The sequence below is a fragment of the Protopterus annectens genome, chromosome 1.part1 (genome assembly GCF_019279795.1).
Source record: "Protopterus annectens isolate FY-2018-M chromosome 1.part1, PAN1.0, whole genome shotgun sequence".
Lineage (NCBI taxonomy): Eukaryota > Metazoa > Chordata > Ceratodontiformes > Protopteridae > Protopterus > Protopterus annectens.
In genome coordinates, this window is record NC_056726.1 from 168945828 (window position 1) to 168968095 (window position 22268).

Genomic DNA, 22268 nt, shown 5'->3' on the forward strand with positions numbered 1-22268 from the left:
ATGATTACCTGATTTGAAGAGATATTTTAGAGTTACATATTTAAGGCTGTTATACAGAACTTAAGCAGAAAGCTACAATTCAAACTAGAAATGGATGATGATGATAGTGATGATGATGATGATGAAGTAGGGTGTAATTCAAGAAATAAGGAAAGAATGAGATTTGGATGCAGATCCTTAACAATATTTATATATATATATATATATATATATATATATATATATATATATATATATATATATACATATATGTAATATTATACCCATAAAGTAGCAGAAAGAATGTTAAGAACTAATCCAGTGTGGGAATATGGGAATGGAGAAAGGAGAGACTGCTGACTACAGACTAGAGATTGCCTTCCCTATCAGGGACTGATATCAGAGTATAGGCAAAGAAAAAGGGGTAGGGGAATCCTAAATGAAAAAAAAAAGTAGGAGTAAATTACATAGAAAAAAATGGAAATAGTGGGAACAGTACATGCACAAATATGTTTTGGAGAAGGAACGAGGTTTAAGAGAAGTCAGGAAATGAACAACCTGTGTAATGTTGGTTTGATTATTTTGTATAGAACAATATATGTGATGTATAATGTTTGTAAATGTGAACTTGTTAATATGGTTTGATTACTTTTGTATAAATGTAAATTTGCCTATGTCCAAATATAATTCAGTAAAGGTCATTAAATGTGAAATAAAACATCAACAGTCTCAGCCAAGCATTTCACTCATGAGTGGACTGAGTAGATAAGTTAACAAGGCCTTTTGTGAGGATTTTTTTTTGGGGGGGTACATCAATGGTGTACTATAACTCAGAAATGTAGATACAGTATGTAGCAAACTGACTCACCCAGACTTAAGAGAATGATAAGGGATTAGTTGGTACTCCAGCTGGTAAACCACTGTGTGAAACACCCTCATGCCTTTTTATAGCCCTCCAAAATAACCAATGATGGCCACCCATCAAGAGCTGTGTTTCATAAATAAGTATATCTGACTCATTTAGTGACAAATCTACAAATTCTGTTTTGCTGAAGAACTGTTTTATATTGCTGTGGGTCCAGAGATCACTTTCCCTTAATTCAAGCTTTCTCCCTGTCCCTTAGCTGTCTTCGTCCCAGTAAAGAGTCAAAGGCATTCACTTCCCTTCAGCCATATTACTCAAATGGAAATAAATTGTTGTGTATTTTCATAAGAGAATCAATGGTATTCTTAAGGGGTGCCACAGCATCATTTTCTCCCATGGCTAAATTCCATTCCCGTACCTCATGCTGACAGACAAACTAAAGTACATTTTTTTCAGCGGTAGATCACCATCTCCTTCACATAAACTAGTGTGTTTCTTGGATTCATGAAAGACCATCAGTAAGAGACTGAAGAATGATCACTGAGTTAGAAAGCATGTCAGTATTGATAGATTTGTAACATTATCCAGAAGGAGCAATTATCAATTGAGACTTGTGAAATGTTTGACAAATTTTCATAAAATTGTTTAAAACCATAGCCCTGTTGAGAAGTGGCAGAGTATCACCCACCAAGTTCAAGTTAAAATCAGATAACATAATAAAGTTATTGTCTGAGCACCATTGGTATGCTCTGCCAAAGCTTCTCCAACATTTTCACACTAACCAACTAGTAAGGTGCATCTTGTGTCAAAACATAATTCTTCTTAAGTAATAAGGTCAGAAGCAAATGTACTTTACTTATTTATTTAGTTAGTTAGTTAGTTTGATTTGGTTAACAAGTAGGTGAGCTGATCCAGCAACATTGTTCAACAAGGTTGCCTGCACAAGTCACTAAATTGCTTATAGAATGTAGTAATGCTAATATACTGGAGAAGTTTTTCAGGAAGTATGGTTAAATATAGAGTTCAGACATTACAGTCTTTTTGCTAAGTTTTGTTAAACATGACGTGCTAACGAGAGTATTATTCACAAAATTTCTACATTTTCATTAAAGCTTTTCACATCAGTGCCATAGTCATGACATATACGTCAGTTTAATGTTTACATCAGTCTCAGGGTTATAGTCAGAAATGTGAATTAATAAAACTTTGTTGAGAAATAGGTGATAATAGGCATGATGGTTAGGAAGAGTTAAAGGCAGGCATGTTAATTCAGGAGGACAAATTAGGTCATTAAGCTGTGTTTAAAACTATTAGCTCTCAGTAGCAGTGTAAATGTATTTAACTGTAGTGGTAGAAAAGACTGGGATGGATGGATGGATGAATGAATTAAGTGCTTTGGTGAGGAAAAAATCTAAAGTAATCATTTTTTGTCTGCTAAACGAAAGATGTCAGCATGGCTGCAGAAGAGAGCCTTTTAGCTGTCATCTCTAAAAGAGTGACATTTGCTGTCTTCCTTTAGGCACTTAACTTGGCTTTAAAGATAAAGTATTCTGTATAATGTCTAATATCCACAAGCAAATTGTCCTGTTGCATTTGCTAGAGCTAATGGTGGCCTGTGAATAGTGAAGGATTCTTCTCTGCTAGGTCTTAATTTCTAATGTGTGGCCATTAAATTGATCCTATGTATCAGGGTGGGCAATATGCATGTTACAGATCCTGGGTCAGTGTTGGCAGTAGAAGGGTTCTTTCTAACCATTAAAAATGCCCCCCCCCCCCCCCACATACACACTCACACAAACACATACACACCTCCTCAAACCTGGCCTATTGTTCATAAACAATCATGTACAAGTTACAAAATATGATCAGAGAAATGGTCTTCTCTCTGTGATTATCAGAATGTTAAGATTTTCAAGGGTAAGCTATACCTGCAGGAATCACATTTGCTGTCAATACTGAAAGCATTTAAAAGTAAGACTTTCAAACCTTTAAGATGTCAGTGTTGCTATCCCTTGCCATGCCCAAGCCATCAGTGAGATTCTAGGACAAAGAAGTACTAAATGAAACAAATATGACTCGGCAAGGATTTATTTATTTATTTATTTTATATCTCCAAACCTACCTAGCTTTAGCATGACCAGTAAGTTAAGTGTACTGTCATACAAACCCACAGTGGGTGAGCATACTTCCAAAGGAGGTTTAGACTTGGTCTATAATTCTTAAAAGTTAGCCAAATGAAGCCGCTTTGGGTGATAGTGCCACCACAGCTCCAGTCTGTCTGCCATACTTGGAGTTTGAACCTAAAGCGAAAAGTAAGCCTTTGTTTATTTATTTATTTTATTTTATTTTACATTTGTTAACTGGGTAGAGTCAGGCTGGGCAAGAAGCCTGTTTTTAGCAGAGACCTGGGGAGATAAGCTCCATAACAATAGTTCAAAAAGATTACAAAAATTTTTAAAAGATTTACAAACAATATACAAAAAGTTATACAGTTGCCAACAATCACAATTTACAAAAAGTTGAACGCAAAACGGAAAACATTACATTTCTTAATCCTTATTACAGACAGTAATATGAAACTCAATATATAACTAAAAACCATTGTGGTATTTTCATTTGGTAGATGTAAGACAAGAAGATAGCAGAATAAAAAACATTTGATCGAAGGCATGAAAAACTAGCCAGGAGTAATACAGGAGCATAGCCATTGTTGAGTAAGGTATTCCTTTAAGAGTTTTTTTGAAGTTATGACGATCTGTGTTTTTTAAGATATTCTGGGGTAATAGGTTCCACTGTTTGGCTACTTTGAAGAAGAAGAGAGAGTCACTGAAGTAATTATGGGACTTTGTAACCTTGAGTATGTATATATATATATATATATATATATATATATATATATATATATATATATATATATATATATGTATATAACCTTTGAAGTATACTCAGTTTAAATATACACCAGATAGCATGCCAGCCATTCCTCATTTTGAGTTAACAGACAACTGCACAAACTTGTTTATTTTATTTTATCTTAACATTTGCTGCAGTTCAAACACCCTTGTAACATTGTATGTGTTTTTTTTTGTTTGTTTGTTTTCTTTACTTTTCCTAAACTGCAGCCTGCTCACATGGAGTCTCCCATCATTGCTTGATTTGGATTTTTAAACTGATATGTCGGTATCACAAAATCCATTCTGCATCCTCAGAAGATTGCATCATGTAGGCATATTTGTTGTAAAGCATTTATCCCTCCATTCACTTAACAAGCAAATACAGAGACTTCATGCTTTATTTGACTTAGGTAAAAGCACCACTTAATATGTTTTGACGACTATTCTTTATTGCCTTTAAGTCTGTCTCTGAGAAAAGCTTTTCAAGTGCAGTGTTGCTGTTGAAAAAAGGTTTAGTTTAAGTTATTGTGTTATTGTTAACATTTGTAACCCTAGAAATCTCCTCCATGCAACATAACTCCCTTGTCTGGGTGACAAAGTGTTTGAGTTAATGGAGCCACCTGCACGTGTAATTGACAGTTTACAAAATCACATACTTCTCAACTGTCCAGATTTTACCTCATATCTTTTGGTCAGTTCCTCATAAAATTTGTAGTTTTCTGTCACATCACCAAGGACTGAAATCACAAAACAGTGACATATATTTGAGTGTCAAGAGTTCGCAACCTTTAGAAAATACATGCTGTCAAGTCACACCACCGATACCAAACAGATTAAAGTAGACACAAGGCACATAGATATGAACCACGACCTCTAAACAATCCAATAAGTGCAGCTTGATCTCAAGAACAAGCAGGAAATATGCACATTTCCCCTGGATATGGGCGTACACCACTCACCCACACACACACAGATAGGCTCTGCACTGAATACCCCCTGAGCAGAATCTTTAGCTTAGCTCCACAGATCCCTTTCTGACCACTCTCTCTGTTTTAATGCCATCAACTGCACACACACACACACACACACACACACACACACACACACACACACACACACACACACACACACACACATGCACATTAATTCCCAGAAAAGGCAGAGAATATTCTTCAGTTCCACATCCTTTTGAGCTAACTCATTGCAGCAGACAGCCAACACCCATGCCTGCCATGCTGGGGACTCCACCAGTTACTGTTTTCATCTTGTTAATATACCAAATAATTATAAACTTAAATAAGGTCCCGAGCAGTCTGGCCACTGGATGTGGGTGCTTGTCGCAGGTTAGCCTTAAGTAACCCCTTATCAAAATAATACATACATAAATAGATGACCAGCCACAAACTTTTCTACATGTCATTAAATAAAATTACTCTGCTTAGAAAGAATGAGCTGAGCAATACAGTTAATACACAGAGATGTATGCATAAATGGCACAAGAGAACAGAAGATAATTCTTTTTAACAGCTTGATTACAAGAAAAAAAATCATCTTTATAGAGCTATACTCTTCCTTCTGTCTTTTAGTGAAAGTATTACTGCCCCCATTATAGCAATTGAATTTCCAGAATATTTAGGCAGACACACAGTGTGTGTGTGTGTGTGTGTGTGTGTGTGTGTGTGTGTGTGTGTGTGTGTGTGTGTGCAAGTGTGTGTGTGTGTGTGTGTGTGTGTGTGTGTGTGTGTGTATGTATATATATATATATATATATATATATATATATATATATATATATATGTATCTGATGTTGTCTTCTTCATTCCTCCTCACAATAAGATCTCAGATCTGGCTCGGCCACATTCTACAGACTTGGATCTAACTCTCAAGCTCCTCCCTCTTACCCATAATGCACTATATCCAGTCAAGTACCTCACATCTCATTTGCCGCTTCAGCGTCCTGACACGGGTCTTATACTCTGAAGCTTGTAGGGATTTCTCCTTTAAGAATTTTTGGGAATTCGTGCTAGTTTTTGTAAGTCCTCAAGGCCCAGATCCATATGGGGGTAGTCTTCACTTCATCCCCTGTTGGATCGGTGGGCTACCCCAGCCATACCATCAGAACTCCTCCTCCGCTCTGACCGTCGGTTTTCGGAGTTACAGGATTCGACGATGCAGTGTGTGCCAGGCTTTGTGCAGGGGAAGCTTTCTTCCTTGATGCCAAGGTTACATTTGATTGTCCCTCTTCTGGTTCTCTCTTAGCAGAGTGAGTCTCGGATCTGTGGTGTTGGTGCTGGGTCTGGGGGGAAATGGGGTTGGCTCCATTTTTGTCAGAATCATCTCTTCCTCTAGGCGCCTTGGCGCTTAACAGCTGGGATCCAGTCCCTTCTGGAGGTCATGGATCTGGAGTAAGTCCTAGCTGTTTTCCCCATGTGGCTTCAGCTTCAGGGAAGACATATAAGACCTCTCCTGGTCTGTCGGCCTTCCAGGTAGTGGAGAGGGTTGTTTCTCCTGAGTTGGAAATCCATTGACACATATCCTGCAATCCACCCCTGTACCCCTGTCGGATCTAGGCCTTGATTCCATTTGTCCTGTCATACGTCTACCTGTCCTGAGCAGCCTCCAAGATCAGAGTGCTCAGCTGAGGAAGTCCCTCAGAAGAAGACTTGCAAAAGGAGGCACATTGACTCCCCATTGGAACACTGATTTCAATGAGGGAGAAATATCCCCCCAGTCCCCACCTGAGGAATGTCTCCTTCAGGGACATTCTAGAGATCCTGAAGCAAAAAGGTGGGTGGTCTGCCCAAACTCCTTTTCTGAGAAGTCAGTTCTATTGAAGACATTTAAGATGGACCCATCTACGTCCTGGGTGACCTTCCACCAGTGGACACCCTGGTTGATTTGGTATCCCGCCAGGCATGGAAGGAACCAGACACACCATCAAGCCCATACCCAAACAACATGATAGGTTTCTGGTACCCCAGCAGATAGGAAACATTGGAGCAAGGGTCCTGTAGTTGATGCCATTATGGTGGCAGCAGCCACTAAGAAAGAGTTTACAGAAGAAACTGCCAATATCCATCCACCTAACAAGGAGCCTAGAGTCCTGAACTGAATTGGAAAGTGCATTTATGCCTCAGCCACCTTTGCACTGAGGTCACTGAACTACCTGGCTTCAGTGATATCTGATCAAAGAACTCTCAGCTTCTCTCTGAGTCCATGCCTGCAGAGGAATTTAAAAATTTCTCCCTAGCTGACCACTCTATCATCTGTTGCCAACTCATCAATAAGGTTGATATCCCATATCACAGAGGGTACCTCACAAGCAGCCATTTCAGGAGTTTCCCTATGGGGGCATGCCTGGATGAGGCTATGTGATTTTGCAGAGCCCTTTAAGGCATCCTTTGTGAATGACCCTTATGATGGCTCCTCGCTGTTTGGGCCATCATTTTGAGATATTCTCACCCACAATGAAAAGGACAGGAAGATCCTTTCTGCTGTAACAATCAAATTTTCTAAGCCCCAGAGGTCCTTCTCCAGGAACCAATGTGGAGGCAAGAAAATGTGGTTTCATGAATCCCAAGGGCCTTTCCAGGGTCCACGTGGGAAACCCTCCTCTAGAGGCAGAGGGGGAGGGTTTGATGGTAGATGCCACCCTAGAGACAGAGGGGTTCTGCAGAATCAGGGCTTTAGAGAAACCTTTTCAGACAAGCTCTACCAGTGCTCATGAAATGCTGCCCGACTGCCCGGCTCTGGAGGCAGTCGAGGGAAGGCTAGCTTTGCTCTCAGAAGTCTGGACCCAGTTGACTCAAAACCATTGAGTGCTAAGCATAATATCCAGAGGCTATTACATTCCCTTTTTTCTTCTTCCCCCAAACTCCAGGAACCTTCCCAACGTGTTACCAAGTCAGAGAGAGCAGGCAAGAAAAGAAATTCTGCAAGTGCTGAAAAAGAGAGCCATCTAAGAGGTCCTAGATGTGCAAAAATGATTTGGAATCTGCTCGAGCTTCTTTTTAGTGCTGAAAAAGACAGGGGACCAAAGATCCATTCTGGATCTAGATAAGTTGAACAGATGGGTGTTCACCAAATGCATGGCAGTGGTAGCTGCTCACATGAGCCTCAAAGGATTCCAGGTGTTTCCATACTTAGACAACTGGCTCCTTACCACTCCCACAAGGCATCAGCTAATCTAAGCCAGGGGTTACTTAATCAAATTAGCACATTCTCTGGGCATCACCATAAACCTGAACAAGTCCAACCTGACTGCTGTGTAGAACCTTGAATTTATAGGGACACAGCCGAACATGAGGGATCAGATAGTTCTCTCCCTTTACACCATATAACAACTCTGTGGAATCAGGTACAGGACCTGTTATCCCAACAGGCTCCTCTTGCATGCATGGTCTTACAAGTCCTAGGATCCTTGTCAGCAGCTATCCTGTTAGTTCCAGATTCTTCATGTGGGGTCTCCAGTGGACATTGGCGGTGTAATGATCCATCTTCTTTCACCCGCTGTCCCTTCCCATCAGACTGATTCCAGTTTGCCAGCGTCACCTCAGCTGGTGGATATAGTCAGACAATCTTCTTCTAGGCAGGCCTTTCTTAAACAACTCCCCCTTAGCCACTGTGACCATGGATGCTTCCCAGTGCAGGTGGGGGGAAGATGGACCAAAGTATATGGTCCCCTGTCTTATGCAGGTTGCATATCAATGTCCAAGAGATGAGGGCAGTTCTAACGTTGCAAGCCTTTCAGGATGCTCTCCCCTTAGAGACTATTGCAGTACACATCGACAACATGCCTGTTGTCTGGTGCATCAACAAATAAGGAGAAACCCATTCTTACCCCTTGTGCAGGGAGGCCATGAGGGTGCAGGAGTGGGTGATATCTTCAGACCGCCTTCTAGTTGCAACACCTATCCCAGGGAAAACCAATGATGTGGCAGACAGACTCAGCAGATCACTATTGGTTCTGCATGGGTGTTCCCTCAATCAGTCAGTGGTGAACATAATATTCAGTTGTTGGGGTCATCCTTGCTGCAGCGCCTCTCCCTTCAACAACAAATGCAGCAAGTTCTTCACCCTGATCCCTCCTCCGTAGGAGTCCCCAAGGGATGCACTAGTCCATGATTGACCTCTGGGTCTCTGTTATGCTCTTCCACTCATCCCAAAGTTTCTCCAGAAGGCAAACAGGTTGAAGAGTTCTGTCATGCTCATTGCCCCCTTCTGGCCTCGGCAGGTGTGTTCCTTGGATACTGGAGCCAAGTCAGGACCTCCTTTCTCATCTGTCAGGAATGTAGCATCTGAATCTTCATGGCCTGAAACTGACCACTTGGTTTCTCAACTTTCAACTGTAGTCAGACAGTCCAGGCTTAAATCCCGGCCTCAGAGGTACTTTTAGCTTTTCAAAAGGCTTTCACCCAAAAAGTCTACACCAATAAGTGGAAAAGATTTGTCATTTGGGCTACAAACAGAAACACTGACCATTTCTCAGCACCAGTTTCAGACGTTCTGCTATTCCTTAGTACTCTTATTCATTTATTCATGGGGGGGGGGGGTGCTAGTTTCTCACCATCAAGCTTCAGTTAGCTGCTATTTCTAATTTCCATACTGCAAGTCAGTCTCATTCCATGTTCACCTGTAGGTTGTGCATATCCTTCATGAAAGGTGTTTTCTTGATGAGGCCTCCCATCAAGGACCCCTTCCCTCCTTGGGATCTCACTGTCATGTTGCAGGCTTTGGCCCAGGGACCCTTGAACCAGCTGCAAGTTGTGACATGAAGTTTCTGTCATGGAAGGCAATCTTTGTGGTGGCTATAACTTCTGCTAAGAGAATTTCTGAACTGCAAGCCTTATCCTCCAAGCCTCCTTACTTAGTTTTCCATAAGGACATATCTTTACACACCAATCCTTCCTTTATTACCAGAGTAGCCACTGAAAACAATATCAACCAATCCATTCATTTACCAGTGTTCTTCCTAAATTTCTCTAGTAAAAAGGAGTATGTTCTTCACCTTTTAGATGTTGATAAACAACTCTGTTTTACCTGCACAGAACCAGGCAACACAGGAAGTCTGAACAACTCTTTGTAGCCTTCTCATCTAATAGATTAGGGCAAGTGATGACCATACTTACCTTGGTAAAATGGATATCTGGCTGCATTTCATACATTTATTCACTCAAGGGATTGGAATTACCTAGACCTCCCAGAGCACATTCCACCGGAGCTATGGCTACTTTCTCCTCCTCCTATTCTAGAACCTCTATTGATGATATTTGGATTGCAGTGACATGGTCTAACAGTCACACCTTTATATTGTACTAAAAGTTGGATATTATCTCCAGGAGCAGGGCCTCCTTTGGTTTGATGGTGCTCTGGCATATCCTTCCATGAGGGCCACCTGAGATCTATGTATCTGGGGGCTCTAACCCTATTGTGAGGAGGAATGAAGAAGAAGCCATAGATCCCCCTTAGACTCATCCTGCTTTCTACTGCAAATACTTACCAGGGCCTCCCTATTATGCTAAGGTTTGATGATGTTAACATGGTACAGTCTGTGCACCTGCCTCCTGCCTAGCAGTTCTACCATGTATTTAACAGCACTGACCTTCCTTACCACTTTGAAGGGTCCATCCCAACCTTCCTGCAGCTTATTGTGTCTGACAGGAATGAGAACCATAACTTGCTGCCCCACACCATACTGTCCAGCTCGAGCATTCCTGTCATACCAGACCTTTTTGTGGTGTTAGGCTTCTGCCAGGCTCTCCTAGGCCAAGCCTATGAGTTCCCTGAGCCTTGTTCTGAGGTTTAGGACATATGCCACAACAGACTCCTTGTGGGATTCACACTCACCCTCCCACTCATCTCAAATCAAATATAGAGGTCCCCCTCACCCTATGCCAATACAGCAACTCAAAAGTTGAAAAATCTGTGGACGTCTGGGGCACCTCTCTGTAAGTAAACAGCAGATGGGGCAAATATTTGTCCCACTCCCTCTTGAATGAGTCTGCAAATTTCTGTAGCATGGTCTTTAGTGTAGAGTTTAACCTCTTCACCAAACCATTAGTCTGGGGGTGGTAGGGGGTGTTCTTCAGGTGCTTCCCCCACAGTGCTTCCACAGACAAGCAAGCAGGTCTGACATGAAATTGGCACCTCTGTCAGTCAGTATTTTCTTTTGGGAAATCTACCCTGCTGAAAATCTCTAACAAAACATTTGTTACCTTTTATGCCTCAATGGAGGACAGGGACACTGCTTCAGGGTATCTGGTAGCATAATCTACTACCACTAGGATATACTTCTTCCCTGTGGAACTTGGGGTACTTAGAGGCCCAACAATATCCATAGCTATGCTCTGAAATGGCTCCTCAATCACAGGCAAAGGCACAAAAGGAGCATTGACCTTGTCTCCTGCCTTGCCTACCTTTTGGCACTGCTCATAGGTCCTGCAATACCCTGTTACATCCCTGGAAATCCCAAGCCAATAAAAGTTCTGCATAATACATCTCTTTCTACACTTTATGACCTTATGACCTGCAAAGGTAATGTCATGGGCTATGGCTAGAAATGCCAGATGGTAGTCTCTGGGCACTACCAACTGCTGTATTCTCTCACCCTCTAGCCGTCCCTCAGCGGTCCACTCTCTATACATTAACTCTGTGTCCCAGTATACAGATTCCCCTTTCCCTGAGAAACAGACACCTCCTTGGCTACCTCCCTCAAGCCTTGTAATGTAGGGTCTGAGAGCTGAGCCTTTCTCAACTCTTTTTTGTAACCCTTCCCAGCTCCCCTTCCACAGGAAGTCTGGTATCCTCTGACAGCGGTGCCGCACTGTTAGCCTGGGTACTACTACTCACCTTTGCCTTTGCAGTCACTCTGTCCAAGGGAACATCAGTACTCACAAGCAGCTGTGGCTCACTTTCAGTCTCACTCCTTGCTTGCTTCCTTTTCCACCCTCCCAGTCAAGGTGAACCCTAGCCAAAGATATTTGGAATGAGGTCCCTCCTAAAGCTCTGATTGGAGTAGACTGTTCAAGCAAGTAGTACTGTTCTTTAACTATTACAGGATTCACAATGGTTAGGTCAGAGGCTCTGTCTCACTTAGCAGTGGCCTGTTTCCCATCTACTAATATAGGATATAAACTCTTGTGGTAGGTGGGTACCCTTGTTGTCTGCAGACAACTTACCACTGGCATTCTGTCATTCCCACCTACTAGCTCCCCCACCTTGAATATGTGGACATATATATATGCTACATGGCCCCACTGGTTACATTTAAAACATTTAACCCTTGATCCTGGCTGTGTACCTGAAATAGTGGCTTCCCCTGTTACTTGGCAGACTCTGCTGGGGTGGTTTGGGCAGCCCACCATGGGTTCCCTTAGACTCATGTGCAACACTGGGTATTCCTTTCCTGTGTATTGATGCCCTGCTTGCTAGGTATAAGTCTCCCTTTTTCCCCATTCATCTGCAATGGTACATTCTTTATCTGCTGACCAGATTCTTATGTCCTCAGGCAAAGTACTAAAGGCTTGTGTGAAGGCTGCCAGCCTAGCCAGATAGAATTTTATAGATAATTCTATCATTTGTAAATATTAATATAAGACATGGACTTGTTGTCTTAAATGGAAAAAACTGCTGTTAGATGTGGAACTGAAAAAAATGAAACAACAGTGCTCTCTGCTGACCATGTAAAACATGTTGTGACCCTTTGATCTAAAGTCGGCTCTGGCCCGTCTACATGAAGACATTCTTTCTATAGTTTTAACCAAGAGTTAAAACATGCAAATGTATTTTTATTGCTTTGCTTCCTGACCAGCTGCAAGATAACACAAGTAGATGTTAAGAATGTAAATGTAGTTTCTGTTAGCCTGGGAACCCAGGGAAGTGTGAAAAATAATGTAATGGGAATCAGGAATGTGATTTTAAAAACAGAAAGAATCAGAGAGCTTTAATCATTTTTGTCTTGACCATCCAACTCACAGCACTGTCTTGCTCTATATGTAAGTTATCTTAGACTTGTGTTTTCTCTTAGAAATAGCTAGAAATTAGAAATATTAGATTAAGTATTTTTCTGTGATGTCAGAAATGTACTACTGAATTATTTTAAGTATTTCTCTGTGATCTCTGAACTCTTGACTAGCACTGTGTAGTAAGAAGTATTGTCTTGTGTTCTTAGTATTTATTATTAAATATTTTTAAACCTTTCAACTGTGGCTGTTTTGTGTAGAGATAATTTAAGCTCTAGATTACATTGCATATTTATAGTGATTACTGTACCAAGTCACTCTAATAAGCCTTGACTGTTTAGTTATACTACCAATTGGATAATAATATTGCACAGTAATAATTGGACACCCTTTTAAGGGCCTTTGAGTAGCTGATAAATATTAGCTGGGTGGTGGCAGTGATTTCTACCATATAGTCTGGGTAAAAGGGGCACAGCTGGAGAACCTGTGCAAGCCTTCCCCAGGAGTGTCTGTGTGGTTGTATAAACTCTTATCTCAAAGTGTATGTGTGTGTCAGCTACTTGGGCAGGGACATGAAGCACTGGTTGGACAGATAGGGTGCTAGAGATTTTAGCTTGCCCAGCTGGCTGAGATCTGGACCCTATAGCTGTGTCAGTGGGGAGTCTTATTGGAGACCTGGAGAGCAAGGGGAGTGATCAGCCCCAGACTGACCGTGATCTCTGTGTGCTCTTAAGGGAAATTGCACTTTACTGTGTGTATTTGTTATCCTTTCCTCCTATATGAGACGCCCCTCACTGGTGTTAGTAGTGAGGACTTAGGCTTCTTGGGCACGGGCGTCACGGCTTGTTCCCTCATCAAAAGGTCTGCCAGCCCTTCAGAAGTGGTGACCTGACATCCACTCACCCATCTATGAAAATAAGTGCTTAGTTCAGCAATATATTTACACACACTTTAATCCTTGTGGGATTCACACTCACCCTCCCACTCATCTCAAATCAAATATAGAGGTCCCCCTCACCCTATGCCAATACAGCAACTCAAAAGTTGAAAAATCTGTGGACGTCTGGGGCACCTCTCTGTAAGTAAACAGCAGATGGGGCAAATATTTGTCCCACTCCCTCTTGAATGAGTCTGCAAATTTCTGTAGCATGGTCTTTAGTGTAGAGTTTAACCTCTTCACCAAACCATTAGTCTGGGGGTGGTAGGGGGTGTTCTTCAGGTGCTTCCCCCACAGTGCTTCCACAGACAAGCAAGCAGGTCTGACATGAAATTGGCACCTCTGTCAGTCAGTATTTTCTTTTGGGAAATCTACCCTGCTGAAAATCTCTAACAAAACATTTGTTACCTTTTATGCCTCAATGGAGGACAGGGACACTGCTTCAGGGTATCTGGTAGCATAATCTACTACCACTAGGATATACTTCTTCCCTGTGGAACTTGGGGTACTTAGAGGCCCAACAATATCCATAGCTATGCTCTGAAATGGCTCCTCAATCACAGGCAAAGGCACAAAAGGAGCATTGACCTTGTCTCCTGCCTTGCCTACCTTTTGGCACTGCTCATAGGTCCTGCAATACCCTGTTACATCCCTGGAAATCCCAAGCCAATAAAAGTTCTGCATAATACATCTCTTTCTACACTTTATGACCTTATGACCTGCAAAGGTAATGTCATGGGCTATGGCTAGAAATGCCAGATGGTAGTCTCTGGGCACTACCAACTGCTGTATTCTCTCACCCTCTAGCCGTCCCTCAGGGGTCCACTCTCTATACATTAACTCTGTGTCCCAGTATACAGATTCCCCCTTTCCCTGAGAAACAGACACCTCCTTGGCTACCTCCCTCAAGCCTTGTAATGTAGGGTCTGAGAGCTGAGCCTTTCTCAACTCTTTTTTGTAACCCTTCCCAGCTCCCCTTCCACAGGAAGTCTGGTATCCTCTGACAGCGGTGCCGCACTGTTAGCCTGGGCACTACTACTCACCTTTGCCTTTGCAGTCACTCTGTCCAAGGGAACATCAGTACTCACAAGCAGCTGTGGCTCACTTTCAGTCTCACTCCTTGCTTGCTTCCTTTTCCACCCTCCCAGTCAAGGTGAACCCTAGCCAAAGATATTTGGAATGGGGTCCCTCCTAAAGCTCTGATTGGAGTAGACTGTTCAAGCAAGTAGTACTGTTCTTTAACTATTACAGGATTCACAATGGTTAGGTCAGAGGCTCTGTCTCACTTAGCAGTGGCCTGTTTCCCATCTACTAATATAGGATATAAACTCTTGTGGTAGGTGGGTACCCTTGTTGTCTGCAGACAACTTACCACTGGCATTTTGTCATTCCCACCTACTAGCTCCCCCACCTTGAATATGTGGACATATATATGCTACATGGCCCCACTGGTTACATTTAAAACATTTAACCCTTGATCCTGGCTGTGTACCTGAAATAGTGGCTTCCCCTGTTACTTGGCAGACTCTGCTGGGGTGGTTTGGGCAGCCCACCATGGGTTCCCTTAGACTCATGTGCAACACTGGGTATTCCTTTCCTGTGTATTGATGCCCTGCTTGCTAGGTATAAGTCTCCCTTTTTCCCCATTCATCTGCAATGGTACATTCTTTATCTGCTGACCAAGTTCTTATGTCCTCAGGCAAAGTACTAAAGGCTTGTGTGAAGGCTGCCAGCCTAGCCAGATAGAATTTTATAGATAATTCTATCATTTGTAAATATTAATATAAGACATGGACTTGTTGTCTTAAATGGAAAAAACTGCTGTTAGATGTGGAACTGAAAAAAATGAAACAACAGTGCTCTCTGCTGACCATGTAAAACATGTTGTGACCCTTTGATCTAAAGTCGGCTCTGGCCCGTCTACATGAAGACATTCTTTCTATAGTTTTAACCAAGAGTTAAAACATGCAAATGTATTTTTATTGCTTTGCTTCCTGACCAGCTGCAAGATAACACAAGTAGATGTTAAGAATGTAAATGTAGTTTCTGTTAGCCTGGGAACCCAGGGAAGTGTGAAAAATAATGTAATGGGAATCAGGAATGTGATTTTAAAAACAGAAAGAATCAGAGAGCTTTAATCATTTTTGTCTTGACCATCCAACTCACAGCACTGTCTTGCTCTATATGTAAGTTATCTTAGACTTGTGTTTTCTCTTAGAAATAGCTAGAAATTAGAAATATTAGATTAAGTATTTTTCTGTGATGTCAGAAATGTACTACTGAATTATTTTAAGTATTTCTCTGTGATCTCTGAACTCTTGACTAGCACTGTGTAGTAAGAAGTATTGTCTTGTGTTCTTAGTATTTATTATTAAATATTTTTAAACCTTTCAACTGTGGCTGTTTTGTGTAGAGATAATTTAAGCTCTAGATTACATTGCATATTTATAGTGATTACTGTACCAAGTCACTCTAATAAGCCTTGACTGTTTAGTTATACTACCAATTGGATAATAATATTGCACAGTAATAATTGGACACCCTTTTAAGGGCCTTTGAGTAGCTGATAAATATTAGCTGGGTGGTGGCAGTGATTTCTACCATATAGTCTGGGTAAAAGGGGCACAGCTGGAGAACCTGTGCAAGCCTTCCCCAGGAGTGTCTGTGTGGTTGTATAAACTCTTATCTCAAAGTGTATGTGTGTGTCAGCTACTTGGGCAGGGACATGAAGCACTGGTTGGACAGATAGGGTGCTAGAGATTTTAGCTTGCCCAGCTGGCTGAGATCTGGACCCTATAGCTGTGTCAGTGGGGAGTCTTATTGGAGACCTGGAGAGCAAGGGGAGTGATCAGCCCCAGACTGACCGTGATCTCTGTGTGCTCTTAAGGGAAATTGCACTTTACTGTGTGTATTTGTTATCCTTTCCTCCTATATGAGACGCCCCTCACTGGTGTTAGTAGTGAGGACTTAGGCTTCTTGGGCACGGGCGTCACGGCTTGTTCCCTCATCAAAAGGTCTGCCAGCCCTTCAGAAGTGGTGACCTGACATCCACTCACCCATCTATGAAAATAAGTGCTTAGTTCAGCAATATATTTACACACACTTTAATCTGCCCTGCGTCTATGCTCATGAAACTTTTTTGTAAGCTTCAGGTGTTAACTTAAAACATTCTACTAAACATTTTTAACTGTATTATACTTTAATCAATTATTATCAGACAATTAAGAAGTAGCAGTTACAGCTTTAGCATGGATTAAGGGGGGGGGGGCAGGAACCATACCCAGAGCCCTTGGTCAGCATTATACTGTTTAGTAATCCTTTCAAATATATGAATAAAACTATCAAAATTATCACCCTCCATAAATTGTGGAAGAAATTTACTGACCTTTATTACTTCTGGGGTTAAGTTGCTCCCTTTCTCATTACCTCCATGACCCTGGTGAAGATTCAGCATTTCCTTTTCATGTTGCCTCTGCCTCTCATTTTCTTCAGCTTCCAGATGTCTCAGTCTCTCTGCTGCTTATCATTCCATTTGTTTCTCCTGCAGCAGTCTCTCATTTTCTTCAGCCTCCAAATGCTGCATTCTTTCTGCTGATTTTGTTTCCAAATGTTTGGCCTCCAGTTCAAGTCTCTTTAATTCCAGACAGATTTTTAAGTCCTCTGAAACAAAACTGAACTCTCCATTTTCTGAGAGTTGTACTTTCTCAAGGCCAGGCTGGTTGTCTTCCTGGTTGCTGGTCTGTGATGCAGCTGTGGTTAAGGCTGCAATAATTTCTGCTTTAGTCAAGTTGCCATGCACCAGTCCTTTGGTTTAGCACATCTCGGCCTACTGGCTTTTTGTCAGCTTGTCATACTCCTCTGCTGACATCCTAGCCTGCTCTCCCTGACTAACTAAGTTAAGACAAAATAAATACAACTATTGTGATATGAAACTCTGAATGTCTACCAAGTGGCTGCTTGAGAGTACAAACACCTTCTTTAGTGACCACTGTTTACAGGCTACAGGAGTTCGATATCCATACCACTGAATCACAATATGTAGATATCCCACCACTGTTACCAATAATGGGATGATCCACCACTGGACCAGTAATCAAGGAGCCTCAATCCTCACCACTGGCACCAGTGTGGGATGTACACTGGGAGGATGACAAGTACACACGTAGTATTTCCCGATACAGCTCTCTGCATCAAATGTAATTTCACTTAAGAGCACACAGAGACCACAGTCAGTCCAGGTACGGTTTCTCCCTCTTTCTCCAGATCCCCAATAAGACTCCCCACTGACACAGCTATAGAACTGAGATCTCAGCTGAGTCGCTCTGCCAAGACCTCGAGCACCCTCTCTGTCCAACCAGTGCTTCGTGTCCCTGCCCAAGTAGCTGACACACACACACACACTCTTTCAGGTTTGATTTACACACACACACACACACACACACACACACACACACACACACACACACACACACACACACACACACACACACACACACACACACACACACACACACACACACACACACACACACACACACACACACCACACACACCACACACACACACACACACACACACACACACACACACACACACACACACACACACACACACACACACACACCTGGAAAAGGCTGGCACAGGTTTATTAGCTGTGCACCCTTTTGCCCATACTATAAGGTAGTTATCACTGTCACCAGCCAACTCCTTATCAGCTACTTTAAGGCATGTGTCCCACACAGTGTCACCAAATAAACATGCAAGTACTCTAAAAACTTAAATATCTCTAGACAGATCAACCACAATGCAAAGTTTAAATACAGTGGATATAAAAAAGTTTACACACCCCTGTGAAAATGGCAGATTTTGGTGATATAAAAAATGAGACCACAATAGATAATTTCAAAACTTTTCCCACCTTTAATGTGACCTATAACCTGTGTAATTCAGTTGAAAAACAAACAAATCTGTTAGAGGAAAAATATAAAAAAATAAAAAATGTACAATAAGCTGGTTGCATAAGCGTACACACCCTTAAATTAATACTTTGTTGAAGCACCTTTTGATTTAATTACAGCATTCACTCTTCTTGGGTACACACTTGCCATCAATTACAAATACTCTTATTAACCCCAAATAAAGTTCAGCTGTCCTAGTTGGATTTTCCTGACATTTACTCAGTTGCCTGCTATAGCAATAGCCATGGTTCGCAGAGAGCTTACAAAGCATCAAAGGGATCTCATTGTTAAAAGGTATCAGTCAGGAGAAGGGTACAAAAACATTTCCACAGCATTGGATATATCGTGGAACACAGTGAAGACAGTCATCAAAAAGTGGAGAAAATATGGGGCAACAGTGATGTTGCAAAGAACTGGACATCCCTACAAAATTGATGAAAGGACAAGATGAAAACTGGTCAGGGAGGCTATCAAGTGACCTACAGCAACACTGAAGGAGCTGCAGGAATATCTGGTAAGTACTGGTTGTGTACTACATGTGACAACAATCTCCGGTATTCTCCATATTTCTGGGCTATGGAGTAGGTTTGCAAGATGGAAGCCTTTTCTTATACAGAAAAACATCCAGGCCCCTGCTAAAATTTGCAAAACAATACATCAAGTCTCCCAAAAGAATGCAGGAAAATGTGTTATGAACTGATGAGACCAAGGTTGAATTTTTTGGCCACAAAAAGGTATGTTTGGCACAAACACAACACTTCGCATCACCAAAAGAACACCATCCCCACGGTGAAGCAAGGTGGTGCCAGTATCATGCTTTGGGGTTGCTTTTCTTCAGCTGGCTTTAGTCAAGGTGGAAGGAATTATGAACAGTTCCAAATACCAGTCACTTTTGGCCCAAAACCTTCAGGCGTCTGCTAGAAAGATGAAGATAAAGAGGAATTTCACCTTTCAACATGACAATGACCCCAAGCATACATCCAGATCAACAAAAGAATGGTTTCACTAGAGGAAAATTAAAGTTTTGGAATGGCCCAGCCAAAGCCCAGACCTAACTCCAATAGCCACAATTTGTGGGGTGGCCTGAAGAGGGCTGTGCACAAGAGATGCCCTCACAATCTGACAGATTTGGAGTGCTTTTGCAAGGAAGAGTGGGCAAATATTGCCAAGTCAAGATGTGCCATGCTGATAGACTCCTACCCAAGAAGACTGAATGTTGTAATTAAATCAAAAGGGTGTCACACTTATGCAACCAGCTTATTGTACGTTTTTTATTTTTTATATTTTTTCCCCTAACATATTTGTTTTTCAGTTGAATTGTACAGGTTATAGATAGACTCCTACCCATGAAGACTGAATGTTGTAATTAAATCAAAAGGTGCTTCAACAAAGTATTAGTTTAAGGGTGTGCACACTTATGCAACCAGTGAATTGTACGTTTTTTATTTTTTATATTTTTCCCCTAACACATTTGTTTGTTTTTCAACTGAATTGTACATGTTATAGGTCACATTAAAGGTGGGAAAAGTTTTGAAATGATTTATTGTGGTCTCATTTTTTTGTATCACAAAAACCTGGCATTTTAACAGGGGTGTGTAAACTTTTTATATCCACTGTATATTTAATATTAAATAATAAAAGAACAAGAAAATATTCAGTTTATACTCACAGTGACATCAGAGTTCAAAATCACAGGAAATATTTAAAACATTATTGCAGGGCAGTCTCCAGTAAATAAAGAAAACTATCTAAACTAAGCTTTGCTGTATTTCTGAATATATCTAAGAGAATTATACTGTTCATAGGTACATAGGTAGATACTAGGCTATCTGCCCGAGGGCATTTGTAAGCCTAGCCAGAGTGTGTCAGCTTTCGCCGCCCCATTGATTAATTCCCCAAAAATCATACCCTTAATTTGTCCAAGTCTGGTTTGTAGTGTACAATAAAGCTGGAGACCTCCATGGTGCAACTTCAGAAATAACTTGAGAAACATTTAAAAGTGCACAGCATGAAGCTATTGCTATGGCAGAAAGTGGCTTCGCCACTACTGTAATGTTTTCTGACAACTGCAACAACACAACAAATTACAGTTACCTATGTTTAACAGTGGAGCACCTTGTTTCTCCGTGGTAAAGGAGACCAAATATAGGTGTGTGATGCATAATTAAGAGAAGATATTAAGCATCCTTTTAGGCCTTAGTCTTCATCCTTTAACAATGCCACTCAAAGCATTTTAACAAAAAGAGCAAATTCTTGCTGTGATAAACACTTGATCACAGTTGCCTGTGATTGCAGGCATTAGTCGTAGCAAAGCCACTAAAGGAAAGTGTAGTATTATCACAGCACAGGTTTGCTTATCAAAGAATGTGGATGCTAGGTATCTGGCGACACAGCCCAAGGAAAGTACAAGCTGCGCAAAATCAACCTGAAAAAGCAAAGGTTTGATTAGGTCACTGATGCAGCAGTCTTCATTACACGTGGGGATGAGCTGTAGGCTGACGTCTGCCTAATCTGTCCAACATCCAGAGCTCTGCATATGTCAGCGTTTAGGCCAACATCCCTCTTATCTAGAGATGCACTCTGGTGTATGGGATAAAAAGGGACATCAGCCAGCATTTTTTTTTTTAAAACCAGGAAACCTCTTCTTTGCAAAAATATAACAGACCAAAATTGAGCGGCCCACTACAACAGAGAAAAGCAACTGTTATAACACTAAAACTGACAAACCAATAAAAGTGTACATACCAAATGCAAACACTTTGTAACAGAATATTCCCTGTAAAACGTAAAAACGGTCAGCGACCAAGTTATCTCTTATAAATACCATTTCAGGATACAAGCAGAAAGCTATACTGTGTAGCATCATATCTGCAGATGTTCTACTCAAACAGTCAGAAGACCCAACTTCTGGCCTGACTTCCAGAACTTTTCTCCCCTCCCCTCCCTGGCTGAGCAGATGCCCTTCCACCTGAACATTAGCAATGCCTATGACACAAAACAGGCAACTCTAGAAACTTACTTCATCAGAGCAAGGCATATGTGGTGAATAGTTCTTGTTGTTTGTCAGGTCCAAGACAGAATACAGAATGCACTCTCTCCAAGAGACTTTTTAAGTTAATGTCTCAAATATTACTGCTGGGATAGCTTTCAGAATGACATTGTTACTTGTCATCTGACTATCCCAGGTGAAACCCCCACTGCTGGAAGCTGACAGTATTTAGCATCTACCTGTGAAAATACATAGACTTCAGATCTTTGGCAGATGTTGGAAGTCATAAAACGATTACATTCCTTCACATTTCAAGAGTAGTAATTATTTCACACTAGAGACAATACAGAAAGTTCCCTAGTTTTAGACATTGTGTCTCCTTGCTGCACTGAAACTGAGTGATACCATCTTTTATGGCATAGCCATAAAGTAATTTAATTTCAGTTATTTTCCTAAATTTTGCTGAACTGAAGTTAACCTCCTGTATTCCAGTTTCCACTGTTAAAATATATGCATTTAAACAGTTGCAATAGTGCATGCACATTTCTGTTCTGTTCCAGTAGGGGACACTGTGGTTATATTTTAAACCTTTTCAACATACACTTCTGTACCAGTAGTTTGATATACACATGGCATACAGTTCTAATACATTTGTAACACAGGCATCTTATATAAATCATGTTGAT